Source organism: Gallinula chloropus, assembly GCF_964237585.1.
Source record: "Gallinula chloropus genome assembly, chromosome: 3".
In the NCBI taxonomy this organism is placed as follows: Eukaryota; Metazoa; Chordata; class Aves; order Gruiformes; family Rallidae; genus Gallinula; species Gallinula chloropus.
In genome coordinates, this window is record NC_140087.1 from 64,698,008 (window position 1) to 64,710,723 (window position 12,716).

Below are 12,716 nucleotides of genomic sequence, written 5' to 3' on the forward strand. Positions count from 1 at the left end.
TTGAGGTCCTGATTTGTGTTCAATTAATTTACACCATCTGCTTGCTTTATTACTTTACCCACCTAATTACCAAAAGGTCAGTTCACCAGGGGCTTGTTGAAACAAGAAACAATGTGCTACCTATATTTTTACATTTATTTTCTGTTAGTATTTATTGCAAAACAAATTTACTCTGATACCACTCTGTTGCAAAATTTCATCACAGTGCCACCTATAAATAGCATAATATCCATCCATACTGTAAACTCCAAGTGTGAGTAAATCCAAACACATATTCTTGGTTACACGGCATTCCTTCCCTCCCACTATTTTCTGGTCTCTAAATGGGAGCATAAGGCCTCACTGATCCTGTTTTCCCTGACCACATGAGGCAGCTTGCCAACATATCCTCTTTGGCTCGCATATGTCCAGAGGATCTCTTGACCTCCTGTTCCTCACAGTCCTTCAGCATTGTTTTCTTACCCTCAGAAATGTGCAAAACCCATCAGGCACTTAGCATGATAGATTCATGAGGGTAAGAAACATCAGCTTTTACGCAGGCATTGCTACCAGCTTCAGCTGCTTCAGAGCACGTTCGTAGCAGCCTGCAAACTGAGTGCAGAATTAGAAAACTGTTTCCTCCTGTCCAACCAACAGACAGAAGGTTATAGAAAGCAGAGAAGCATTAGGTGAAGTGCCTTTTCAATAATGATACAGGGCACTGAACTGATCCACAAAGAAGTAACCATTCTCACTGATGATGTCTTGGCATGAAGGGTGTGAAAGGAAACTAGGCTTGCATAAATAACCTCTTCACCAAAGAAGGAATCTGTGACTTGGGGTCTGTTATTTAATTTTTTGTGTTCTCATTGTTATCTTATTATTAGGAACCAAAGGATTTATGTGTCAGCTGCTAAAGGTGTTTGATGAAGCCCATTTGTCTGTCAATAAGGACTTCAGTATTTAAACTGTTTGAAATGCAGTGCCACAATAAACTCCCATGAGTTGTGATGTCATATGAAGTGATGCAGCAGCGGCCTTCTCACAAAATCACAAATGCTCCCAGCAACTTCCACAGTTGATCAGTCATTGCAAAACTATCTGGCTGCAGCCATTAGCTCCCAGGGTGGCAATTGGATACAATCTCTGTGTGCATGCCTCTTGCTGACACAGGCATGAATGGAGCTTTTAGCTCTCCTGTGGAAAAGGCACTCTTGTTGGTGATCCCCAGGACTGTGTCTGTGCCCTGCTGCACCCACCACTGCAGCCAAAGTGGTGAGGAACTGAGTAGAGCTGTTACAGATAAATGCTCTGCTGAAGTACTTGCTGAGGGTCATCATAATCAACACCTAGAGAAGAAGCAGGGACATTAATTTCCAAGCCCCCGACCCGTATACTTTGTGGTGGCCATCCCATGGTGTGCTGCCAGAGAAACTACCGGGTACAGAACCAAGGGGCATACCATCACACCAGGGGCTGTCTTCACAGAACACCATGCCACTAAGTGAAACAAGGTCATATCTCTGTCAACACAGTGGTCAACAAGGGAGGATGGTATAAACCAGCACTGTGGCTTGGGTATATTTGAACTCCACAGAGTTTAATCAGGTTTGAGCAAACAAAGTAATGCAATGCAATATCTATGTGTAAACTCATAACTGCCATAGACAATAATGCAATGTTAGTTACACAGAGGCAACCTCACCTTATGCACTTCCAGAGCGGATTATCAGCCAGTCCAGCACCTATCCTGCAAACCATCCTCCCATTAGAAAGAACTGTGTGAATGCAGAGGCAATATAGGTTAGGATATAGCCCATAGGACAATGTTTCAGGAGCCCTTTGGCTGAGATCCAGCCTTGGGACAGCTGAGAGTCTGTGGGAGCCCGGGGCTCCTTGCTGCAAGCATTGTCTTTGGGCTGACAGCATCACAGCTGTGAAAAAGCACACCGAGGAGCCTTGGCAGAACACTCCATATTACTCAGTTGGTGCAAAATATTGGTGTAACATATGATGTTTTTGAGTAACTATCTGAGTTATCACTAAAACTCTATAAATGTGACGATATTCCTCCTCTGCCTGAGGCTCACAGAACCATCTGTTTATCAGATACGAATGCGAGGGACTGGATCACACTCCAGAATTTTTTCATGTTGTCCTAGCACAGGCTGCCTTAAGAAAAAGAGAAATTGAAAAGGAAATTCCTGAACAAAGACAAAAAGTTCATACCATATATGGCCAGGAATATTTGTGGGAGACATGCTGATTTTAAAAAAAAAGAAAATTATTGCCAATTTGTTCTGACAAACACTTTTGGCACATCTCATCTGATGGTGTCCAGTACTGCTCAAGCACTAAAAAGAATTGATGTAGAGACAATTAAGATAAATAGAATCTGCCTTGTGACTCCATTGGGATTTGGAATTTAAGTGCCAGAATGCTATCAGCATTTTATCACAAGCTTATGCACTTCCTTGCAGTCTTTCTGTCTGTTTCTCTTGGATTTGAAGATCAAACCCCTTGAATGGATCATAGGAGCTCCAGAGACAGGCAGGGAAAATTTTGTAAGTATATAGTAAGAGCAACAGGTAGATCCAGTCGACTAAAACCATGATGAGTATGGGCATGAATAAAGATGATGATAATTGCTGTATGGTCAGATATTTATTTGGGTTTATTTTTTTGGTTTTTAATTAACTGTAAGGGGTGACATTCTTGACCCACTGGAACCAGTGGGATTTGTGCCATTGACTTGAAGACAACTGGGACTTTACTCCATGTAATTAGCTAAAAATTCCAAATCTTTCTTTAACTCTGACTGACTGAAAATCCTGAGCCTGTGTTCAGGGCTGTATGTAACAGAGGCAAAGCAGAGGCAATCACCTGGGGTAATACATCCATAGGGGAGATCGTCTCGCAGACAGCTTTGGGGAAAAAGAAAGCCACAAGCAAAAAGATCTGGTTTTCCTGTTGGTCTTGTTGCTGCAGCTAACTGTGCTCAGGTCAGTGTGCCTCTCCCATTCACTCCAATTCAGAGGTCTTTTCCCCCTTTTTTTAAATGAAGGCATTTGAAACACCAAATGCTAGTGCCAAAAATTTGCCTGTCAAAGTCCCAAACTAATCAGGGGGATTTTTACTACCAAAAAAGAAAAGATGATTTATGACCATATTTAGAAGATAACTAGGTTCAGGATCATTTTTACAGCATATGGGAGTTCCCCCTGGAGAATTTTCCCATATCCAACTCCCCATTTAACAGAAGAAGGGGATTCCTCTGCCGATGATTCTGTAACACAGAAGATCTTGGTGTTTAATCATCACATTTATAATATGATATGTGCCACTTTATTTGCAAGTGTAATAGCTAGCTGTTCACAAAGAAAGGGCTGTATCACCTCATCAGTGGTACACAATAAATTATTGACACAGCAGCTGCAAATTTCTTTCTAGAAGGAATCTGGAAGGACCTTAATTTCTGGAGGAAATCCCCAAGTGCAGTAATTAGTAGGCTGTTTACACTGTCCTCCCTCTATTCCATCATTAATCGGTCCTCTCATGTCCACATTCATTGTATATTGATCTCAGTGGACTTTAAACTCAAATGAAGAGCTGGGAGTAGTGGAATGAGACTACACTACAGGGAACTGAGAAAACTATGCTGCAATCAGAAATTAATAATGGATTTGGGGGCTTGTCACAGACAAATGCCTTCCCCTATTTCCTTCTCCTCCATCTCATAGAAAGGAAATTTCACATCTCCCTTGAGCAGCTGTTATCAGCATGGAGAATCTCTGCCTCAGAGTAAACCAGTGTGTGGAAAAATAAGTCAGGGCAGTGGATGTGATGCAAGACGGCTGCCCACCACACAGGCTGGTCCAGCTTTCTCAGCAACTAACTGCAAAACCATCAGTACAAGGAGCCATCTGAAAGCTGAGATGCATCCTGAATACATTCCTGACTGAGAGTATTGAGAAATGTGAACACCCAGGGTGGAGAAGACTTGCAGAAGGCTCTCTGTCTGGTTTGCTGACTGAAGTTAGGAAACCTTGTTATAGTCAGTCCCTGACAGCAACATCATGAAAACATTCAGCAATAATACGTTTCCATTGTATTCACAGTATGTTTTAAGGCAGCTATCCACATGCTATTGCCCATCAGTACCATGAGATTACCAATATCCTTTCCCCCACACAAGACTAAAGACAGCAGCTTTTACTCAAATGTGAGCCCTTTACCTTCAGCAGCTGTATGTTTCTGTTCTCTGGACTTCATTTAAACCACAGTTATTCCAGCCCTCTGGAAAAATTTTGTTCTGTATATACTTTTAAATTTTTATTCCTTGTATGCTCGATAAAGTGTTTTGCAAGCAGGGAAATACAAGTGAGATTTTAATGGAAGCATAAAGCTGCATCCTGGAAACAGTACAGCCTGTTTACCTGTATCAGGAAGAAATGTCCTGCTCCAACGTGTGTGTGTGTGTGCTGCCAGGAGATAACATGTGCCTTCTGGAATTAGGAAGCACTTTGCCTTGCTTGTACCTTCAGCAAACCAGCAGGAATTGTCTCATGGCAATAAGTAACTCAAAATGGATAATTCCTGCAACAAAACAGCAAGGAGAAAAATAACCAATGACTTCACCATTATAGAAGATCATCATTATAGAAGATCATCATCCTTCCCACTGACTAAAATACTAGTAATTGAAGATACCTTGGGAATGTCCTGTAACTCTCCACATACCTGTACCTATCTGCGGGTGTGCAGTCTGTTATGCATGCAGGTATAAGCAAACAGGGACAGGTACCATTTTCAGATGCGTGTAGACTTTTGAAAAAACCCAAACCTATATCTAATAAACTAAGCATATTTATTTATCTTTACAACTGTTTAACATGATGTTCCCCTTCAGCTGGAATTTGGAATGGCTTTGAACATGTGGCACTGTTGCATCTTTTAAAATGCCCTAAGCCTTAATGCTGTGAGATGAAAACGGAGCTTTTACTACACAGATTTATGTGCAGGATCATAACTCAATTTTGGAAATAATTAGCAATATGTAATTTTGAAAATAATTAAATAAGCATATTTTAAGGATTATATCAATGAAATTGTTTCTATAAACGGCAATTATTTTTTCTATAGACTTTCAGAAAGAAGCAGCTTTATTCTAGTGAAGAATACCTTTTGTCCCAAAAACTTCTTGTTTTATAGGTACCAGGAATTGAACCTCCTCTTGATTAGAGCATCCTGCAGGACTCTGACACATTGTAGAGAATTTTCTTCCATACAAAACTTTTGAGCTTACTGCAGACTTATATGTTTGAAATTTGGTACAGGCAGGCAGGCACACGGCTGCCTCATTATTTTTGTTGTTTGTGGGCAATGTTCTACCACTCTTAGCCTTGGATTCTTCAGGAATTTGTCAGAAGGAAACAAAACAAAACAAAAAAAAAAACCCAAAAAAAAAAAAGAAGAAGAAAAGAAAAAAGTAAGGAAGGATGTTAATATTTGACTTTAGGATTAGGACGCTTTTATGTTAATTATTGATTCATGCCCTTTAATGTATATGGTGTGTCCCTCGAGACTGACAAGATTGCTACAGAATACTAATAACCTATCCCTAGGCTAACGTTAAGGAAAATACTAACAACAAAAATTGCATTCCTTCAGTCTTATTATTGGTAAGAGATCAAAGAAGAAATTTGTAGCTCCATAAATATGGGCCTCAAAACACATTCCTCATACCAAGGTGCAGGAATTGGCCCCATTCATCCATTTACAGGATCTAGCCTTTGGTGCTCATTACTATTTGATAAATGACTTCCATATATTGCAGCCAATGGCTCACTAATGAACTAGGCATTGGAACGACTTCTTAGAATGCCAGCTGCCTATAGTTTGGCCTGATTTGTCAGATGGCACCATTTCTAAGCCCTCTCTGCACGACCCTCCAAACCATAGGAAGGTTTCAAGATGGTTGGTTTATGAACTGGATCAATGCTTGCACAAAAATCTGTGAAACCTTCTCGCGTACAGTTGCAAGTGAAATTCCATTGATCAACATTGTCAGAGGAAGCAAAACCTCTTTCTTATTGAACTCAAGACCCAAACATAGGAGAATAAGAGAAGCCTGGAAAAATACTGCTCTACAAAATAGAAAATCTTGGTAGCTGGGATAACAGCCTGCATCTGAGAAGATTAATATTTTGGGTCTCTCTCTACCTCAGACTTCCTGGATAGCCTGATTTATTCTTTCTATGCTTCAGTTCCCATTAGGATGAAGGATATGAGATTTCCTAAGAATCTCAATATATATAGGTAAAAGTGAATTTTGTAGTTGCACTGAGCAGGTCTGAAGGGAGTAGGATCAGTAAGATCAGTGAAATGCAGGTAAAAATAGGAAGATTAAGAATCCTCTTACTTTCCGTCTTCAAAAGCAACAGATCCTTCCTTTCCCCTGAGAAGCATCAGTCCCAACCTCTGTATCTGATACAGTCCCAAATTCTGTATCTCCCATGCTGCTGGGAACAGAGGGAAAGAAAGCTGAGATTGTGGCATAGCCCTGCTGCAGGGCAACCAAGAACAAAAGGGAAGAGGAGAATGGGATGGCATGGCATGGCATGAGCAATGATAGCATGACATGAGGCAGTGTTTGATGGAATGGGAAAGGCTTCAAGGTCTGCTACTATATGATGGTACCAGTAGCTGTGCTAGTAGTAGGAATTCTCATTTTCATCAATGGCATTGTTTTAAATCTACATTTAGGGGTTCAATCAGTAAATTTCCTTAGACATTCATTAGATTTTCTAGACATTCATTCATTTTTCTTATTGCTGGACACAATAAATGACTCTACAGCAAGTAGGTGATTGTTAAATGTTAGTCAATTTTGTTGGCCTGCCTGCCTTACACTGAACAATCATTTTCTTGGCTTTGTCCCTTGGTACTCTATTCTTGTCCTGCTGTTTACTATAGTATGTCCACTTATTGCATCATTTGGATTTTACACTGCTCTTCCATTTATCTTCCACATTTTGGCATGCTGGTAATAACAGCCCAGATCCATATTCTGAGCTTGTAACAGAAGAATAATTTGAAGCTTCTGGGATGGCTTTAGCAGAGATCTAGAGAGCTTGCAAGGACTGAAGTTGCATATATGCATGACTTTTAGCGCATATACATTGTGACATCAAGGCTTTTGTATGTATGAAGCCTTAAATACACCAGGCTCCTGATCTCTCTCAGAGTATTAAAACAAAGGAGTGTTACAAAGAATCAGTAGCGCCTGTAATTAGTAACATAATTATGACAAGAGTTGAATCTATCACCATGCACTATTTTGATAATATTACTATGCATTAATATTTACTTTGGCCTGTGAGATGAGTCACATGGAGGACTGTCTACATTAACGATGACAGGGACCAGATTGTCTGCTGGTACGTACTGGAACAGCCCCAGCGGGGTCAACAGAGAGGAGCAGTCCTACAGCCCCAGGGACTATGGCCTTGGGAGCTCCACCATGAACCTCCTTGGAAGTAAGATCCAGTCTCTAGCATGTTTTTTTCTAGGAGGTAAATCAAATGAATAGCTAAGTAGAAATGAAAATTAGGGAAAGAAAAAAAAACTCACACAAATGTGTGGTTCGCTTTCAGTGATTCAAGTTTACTGTACATGCTACATCAAAACACATCTTTGCAATTACATTTTTCCCCGGGGAAGGGCAGTGGTTTTTTGTTGGGGTGGGGTTTTTTTGGTTGTGGGGTTTTTTTTTCTGAACTCCTACACCCTGGTTAAAAGCTTAACGCAGGCTGAGTTGTGCAAGGCTGTGTTGAGACTGATTAGGCAGGAAAGGGCGCTGTGACACTCCCATCCGTGTGAAAGAAGAATGGGCCGGCTCCTGAAGTTGGGCCCTGCTGGAGCTTGATCTTCCTCCCTCTTATTCATGTCAGTAGTCCCGACGCAGAAGCAGGAGCCGCATCCAGGCCTTACTCAGCAACAACTGCTATGGAAATCAGAGGGAAGGGTGCATGCTCAGCTGCTTTTTATCCACCAGGATTTGAACTTCTGCAAGTTCTGTGTCTAGTAAGGGTTCAATAAAAACTGTCCAGAAGGCTTTACGATTTGATCTGCTGGATTTTCAGCATACTTCTACAGGGCAAATACTGGCAATGCAGGAAGAGTGCAAACGTTAGGTTTGAGACACAAAACTAACCTGAAAAATTCGTCTACCTTTTTTGCAACTGAAATAATTTGTTACTCACAAAACTGTGAGCAAACCTGACTGGAAAATGTTTTGGTACTCCAGTGAGATCCTCTGTCCCATACTTCATTGCAACCATATTAGATCTCTGTAAAAAAGGAAACTATTATCTTAAGTAAAGCATTAGCTTGCTAAACTTACTCTCAGATGTTTTGGTTAGTGCTCCTAAAAATGCTAGACTTTACAGGATTTTAGGTAGATATACGTCCTTAATGGATTTTACATCACTATCGCGAACACTGCTGATTTGAGTTTTGAATAGGTTATCCCAGAATTGAAGACTGGCATTTTCTTCCACCCTTGTAAGCACTGACATCATCATAGAGCATTTTCTCTTGGTGAATTACAGAGGGGAACAACTTCTCCTCTAGCAGCAGAAACATACCAGGTGTCAGATAGGAATGACTGGCCACGGCTAACCCCTGACAGATCTGAACAGTGCCCAATATATCAGAAGCATTGTTATCACCTAACAACCCGAAATACAAACATAATCCATAACCTTTATTAAATATAGCGTTGCATTGCATCCCACTGCAGATACGTCATTATCGAGCTGTGGGCAAAGATGAAAATAGCCTGCCTGATATTATGCATTTATATAATACAAAATAATGCTTAGCATACATATAGCGCCGTTCATTCTCTAAACACTTCATTTAAACCTCAGAAAGAGCTGTGAGGTATATCAGTGTGTTGCTTCTATTATTGTCTTTTCAGTAACTATTTTTCCCCTAAAACTTTTGTATAAGTGCATCACATCAAGGAACAACAGATCTGGGGCCAAATTCTGATCAAATTACTTTGGTGAAACTACTCATTATCTTTGAAGCCAATGGAAAACATCCAGTAATATAACCAAAATCAGACTCTGTCCTATTCCTACATACCATAAAGTTGAGCTGTTATTGAATAGCTTGGTACATCTAAAAATAACCCCCTTGGTTTATCTTTAGCTCATTCTGGAAATTGGGTTGACATTGTTTCTTACTTCTCTGGCTAACTTAAAAAATGAAATCCAACAATGTGCTGCTTTTCCTGTTTGCCATGTATATCTCCTGCATCCAGACACCCTCCCTTCACAAGCTGGGAAAGCAAGATGATGTGGTTTTGCAAGACTATGATACTGGTGCCAGACTATGGCCCCGTATGGTCAGTTATCACATCTTAGGCTGACCAGGTAACTCAGAGGTAACTCCTCTTTCCTCTCCCTGCACCCGACTTCAGCGTGTTGGTTTTGTGCAGCCATTTAGTCAATGCAAAGTGAACCCTGTTGCTCACCATTCTCACCTAGTTGTTCTTTAAAGGAGACCTCTAAAATCTGTCCTCTTTTAAATCCATTGCTGAAGCTATTGCAGCCAAAGTTATTGCCAGCTCTGACTCAGCAGCTGTTACAGGAGGTCCAGATGGCCTTTCCTTGCTCCTGATAACCTCTGAGAAGGTGGGATGGATTCAGCTTAGTCTTCGGTCTGCTGTAAGACGAGGTCATGGCAGTAGGTGGTTGTTTGCCATTTTGTTTCCTTATACAAATTCTGGGAGGGATACAATTTACTTTCTTTTGTGGGAGTAACGCGTTCATTTGAACAGGCCATTGTGGTTTAACTGTTAAAAAGTCCAGGAATGCCTGTGTCAGTTCTTCCCTTCCAACATTTTATTCTATCCTGTCATTTTGTCAATTATCTTTAAGGCTATTCAGCCACTTCAGTGCAGTCAGCAGAAAACAAAACAAGGACACTGGGGGTTTTTGGGTGGGGGTGTGGAGGGGAGATGGAGAAAAAAAAAAAAAAGTACCCAATTTCCCAAGCCATTTGAAGCCTCTAAGGTGGAAGAATGACTCAGTAAATAATGAAACCCAGGCCACTCAACAAGGTACCTTAAGCAAGTAAGATATTAGGAAAATATGAAAAAATAGTTGTCCTAAATAAGTACAAAATATATTCGCTCACACAGACACGTGCTTAAATGTCTTGCAGTTAGGAGCTTAGCTCAAATCCTTCTTCCCTTGGTCACCTTAAAATGGGAAAGGTGACTGAAACTGACCCTGCACCCACTGAGGATTACATAGGGTCCTAGTTTGATACTTCCATGTTACAGAATCAGTTATTGGATTAACCCATATAAAAACCTGAAATTACTCCTGGATCAAAAGCTGTTTCATCTTAGATTGGAATATGCAATGCTGCTGCAGGATAGCGCTGTGCCCTTCTGCAACACTACGCTCTCGGTGCACTACCAGAGAATACATCTCTGGAAAAATTAGATCCTGCCAGGGATAGCAGCTCCGCTTAGCACTGAATTTCTGTTTCCACAGAAACCACACCACTGAAGTCTGCAGAGGGCAGATGTAGAGTGAGAACATCTGTGACCACTTAGGTTAATTGCCTTTCCCAACTCTTCCCCCACTTCTGGTCTCTGATGGCCTCCTGAAGATCAATGGCAGATCACCAGGCATCTTGTTGCAGGCTTTCTGCCATCCTGCCCCATCTCCTGGGGTATCTAAAGCACCAGCTTTAAATCTGTACCCAGAGGGTCCCGAAAGACTACTTATCGAGAGTCTGCTGTCTCCTTTGTCCCTGGCTTCCTCTCTGTTCATAGTCAGACCATTTATTCTCTCTGCTCCTTAGACACACAGCTGTAGCAACAGCTAGGGAACCTTCACAGGTCTAATGCAGTGGTGAATAATATCCTGTGTGACAGGCTCAGAACCGCTGTGATAGGAATCGTGTAAATGCCTACTTTAAGTCATTTGAATCTTTACCTGGCTTTGATAACAAATACATATTCTCAGATAAAAGGGGTATCAAGATACTGCATTATGTTACAGAGATTCATAAATCTATGTTATCTAAGTAAACATTTTCATTGTTACTCTTATATATATACTTTTCTAAGAATGTCAATAGTGCCAAAAAGATAATATAAAAAATATATTCACAGTGATGATGCCTCAAAACAATTCAAGCATTATCTCCTCTGCCAATGTACTTAATCTAAACTCAAGCTAAAAAAAAAGCAGAGAAAGAAAACGAGACTTTTAAAAAGCAACTTTGAAACCACTATTGAAAGCCACAAAAGTAAAAAAACAAACCAAAACAAAACCCCACTAAAAATAAAAAAAAACCCAACCCAAAACCTGCAGCAAATCAAAAGAAGGGCTAAAACTGATGCAGTTGGCATTGCCCCGGGTTTCCTTGTGGTTCTACCTCAGCACTACAGTGGCTTGCTAGTTTCCTGTGTGAAACTCTTCAGATGTGGGGAGAAGTTCGCTGTGGCTGTAGAGGCTGGGGGTGTCAAAAGAAAAATGAGATATCAAAGCTGAAGGAAACAACTGAAACTAGTTATTTCTGGTGATGACTATTAAAAGTCAGTACAGAGATCTTCAGCAAGGTAGGACCAATTTATAATAACCTTCTGGTTATTTCGGGCTATGAGATATCTGTCCAGGGACATAGCAAATGTCATTACTAGCTTCTTCAGACCATTGGCAACCCACATATTATAGAAGCGCCTCCAAGGCTCACTCCTGAAAGGTACAACTCTTCTTCAGGTGGACTTCCTTCTGCAAAAGGCATCAGATTTGCTAATACCATTTTAGAGGCCTTGGGGATGTGTAAGAAAGCTCTATTCTACAGATTATTTCATTATCTCCTAGATCTGATCTCCTCCTAGAGATCCAGACTGAACAGTGATAAATGCTGCTTTTAATTTATTCATCTTCACATGAAGTTCTTATGTGGACACTCTTAAGGCAACTCCTCATAATGCCATCAAAACTATAAAAATCTGCAGTTACACAGAAAATGTGAAGACAGAAACTTAACTACATTAAGGACAAATTTCAGTACATTTGACCTTGAGACAAATTCTGGTCTGTTAAATGTGTGTAAACCTTTGCCTGCATATTCATGATAAGAGTATTCACAAGAGGCTTGTGTTCCTATTAAACTGAAAAATTGCTCGTTTGTTTGAAGGCTTAAAGTATTTGGGGCAAATTATACTTTAACTTTTCACTAAGACTTTATTCCCCAATAGTTCTTATGGCAAAACCAGAACCTTGACTGTAATTAATAATATATTTACAAAGCCTACATATATTCAGAGCACACACAATTTTCTCCTGTGTCTCTCATGAAAGTAAATAATCCATACAGCCCGATATCTGTAGTTTGTGTTGACTTCAGAAGTCATTAATGCTATCGCAGTCTTATTACATACAGCCAGAGGTACATTACTCCTTACATATTTGATGGGCCTTTTAATTTTGTTTTTCATAATATAGCAGACATCCTGGTGATGGCAATAAAGACCAAGATTTTGTTCTATTTTGCGCTTAACTCGGTGGTCACCTGTTCCTGTGTTATTTCTGAACCTCTCGCCCTTCTGATGTTGAGAACTAAATTTGAAAATTGTGGGGGAAAAGATTTCACTCCGGTTAGTGCCTGAATTACTACTACAGTTGCGGATGGGATTCAGC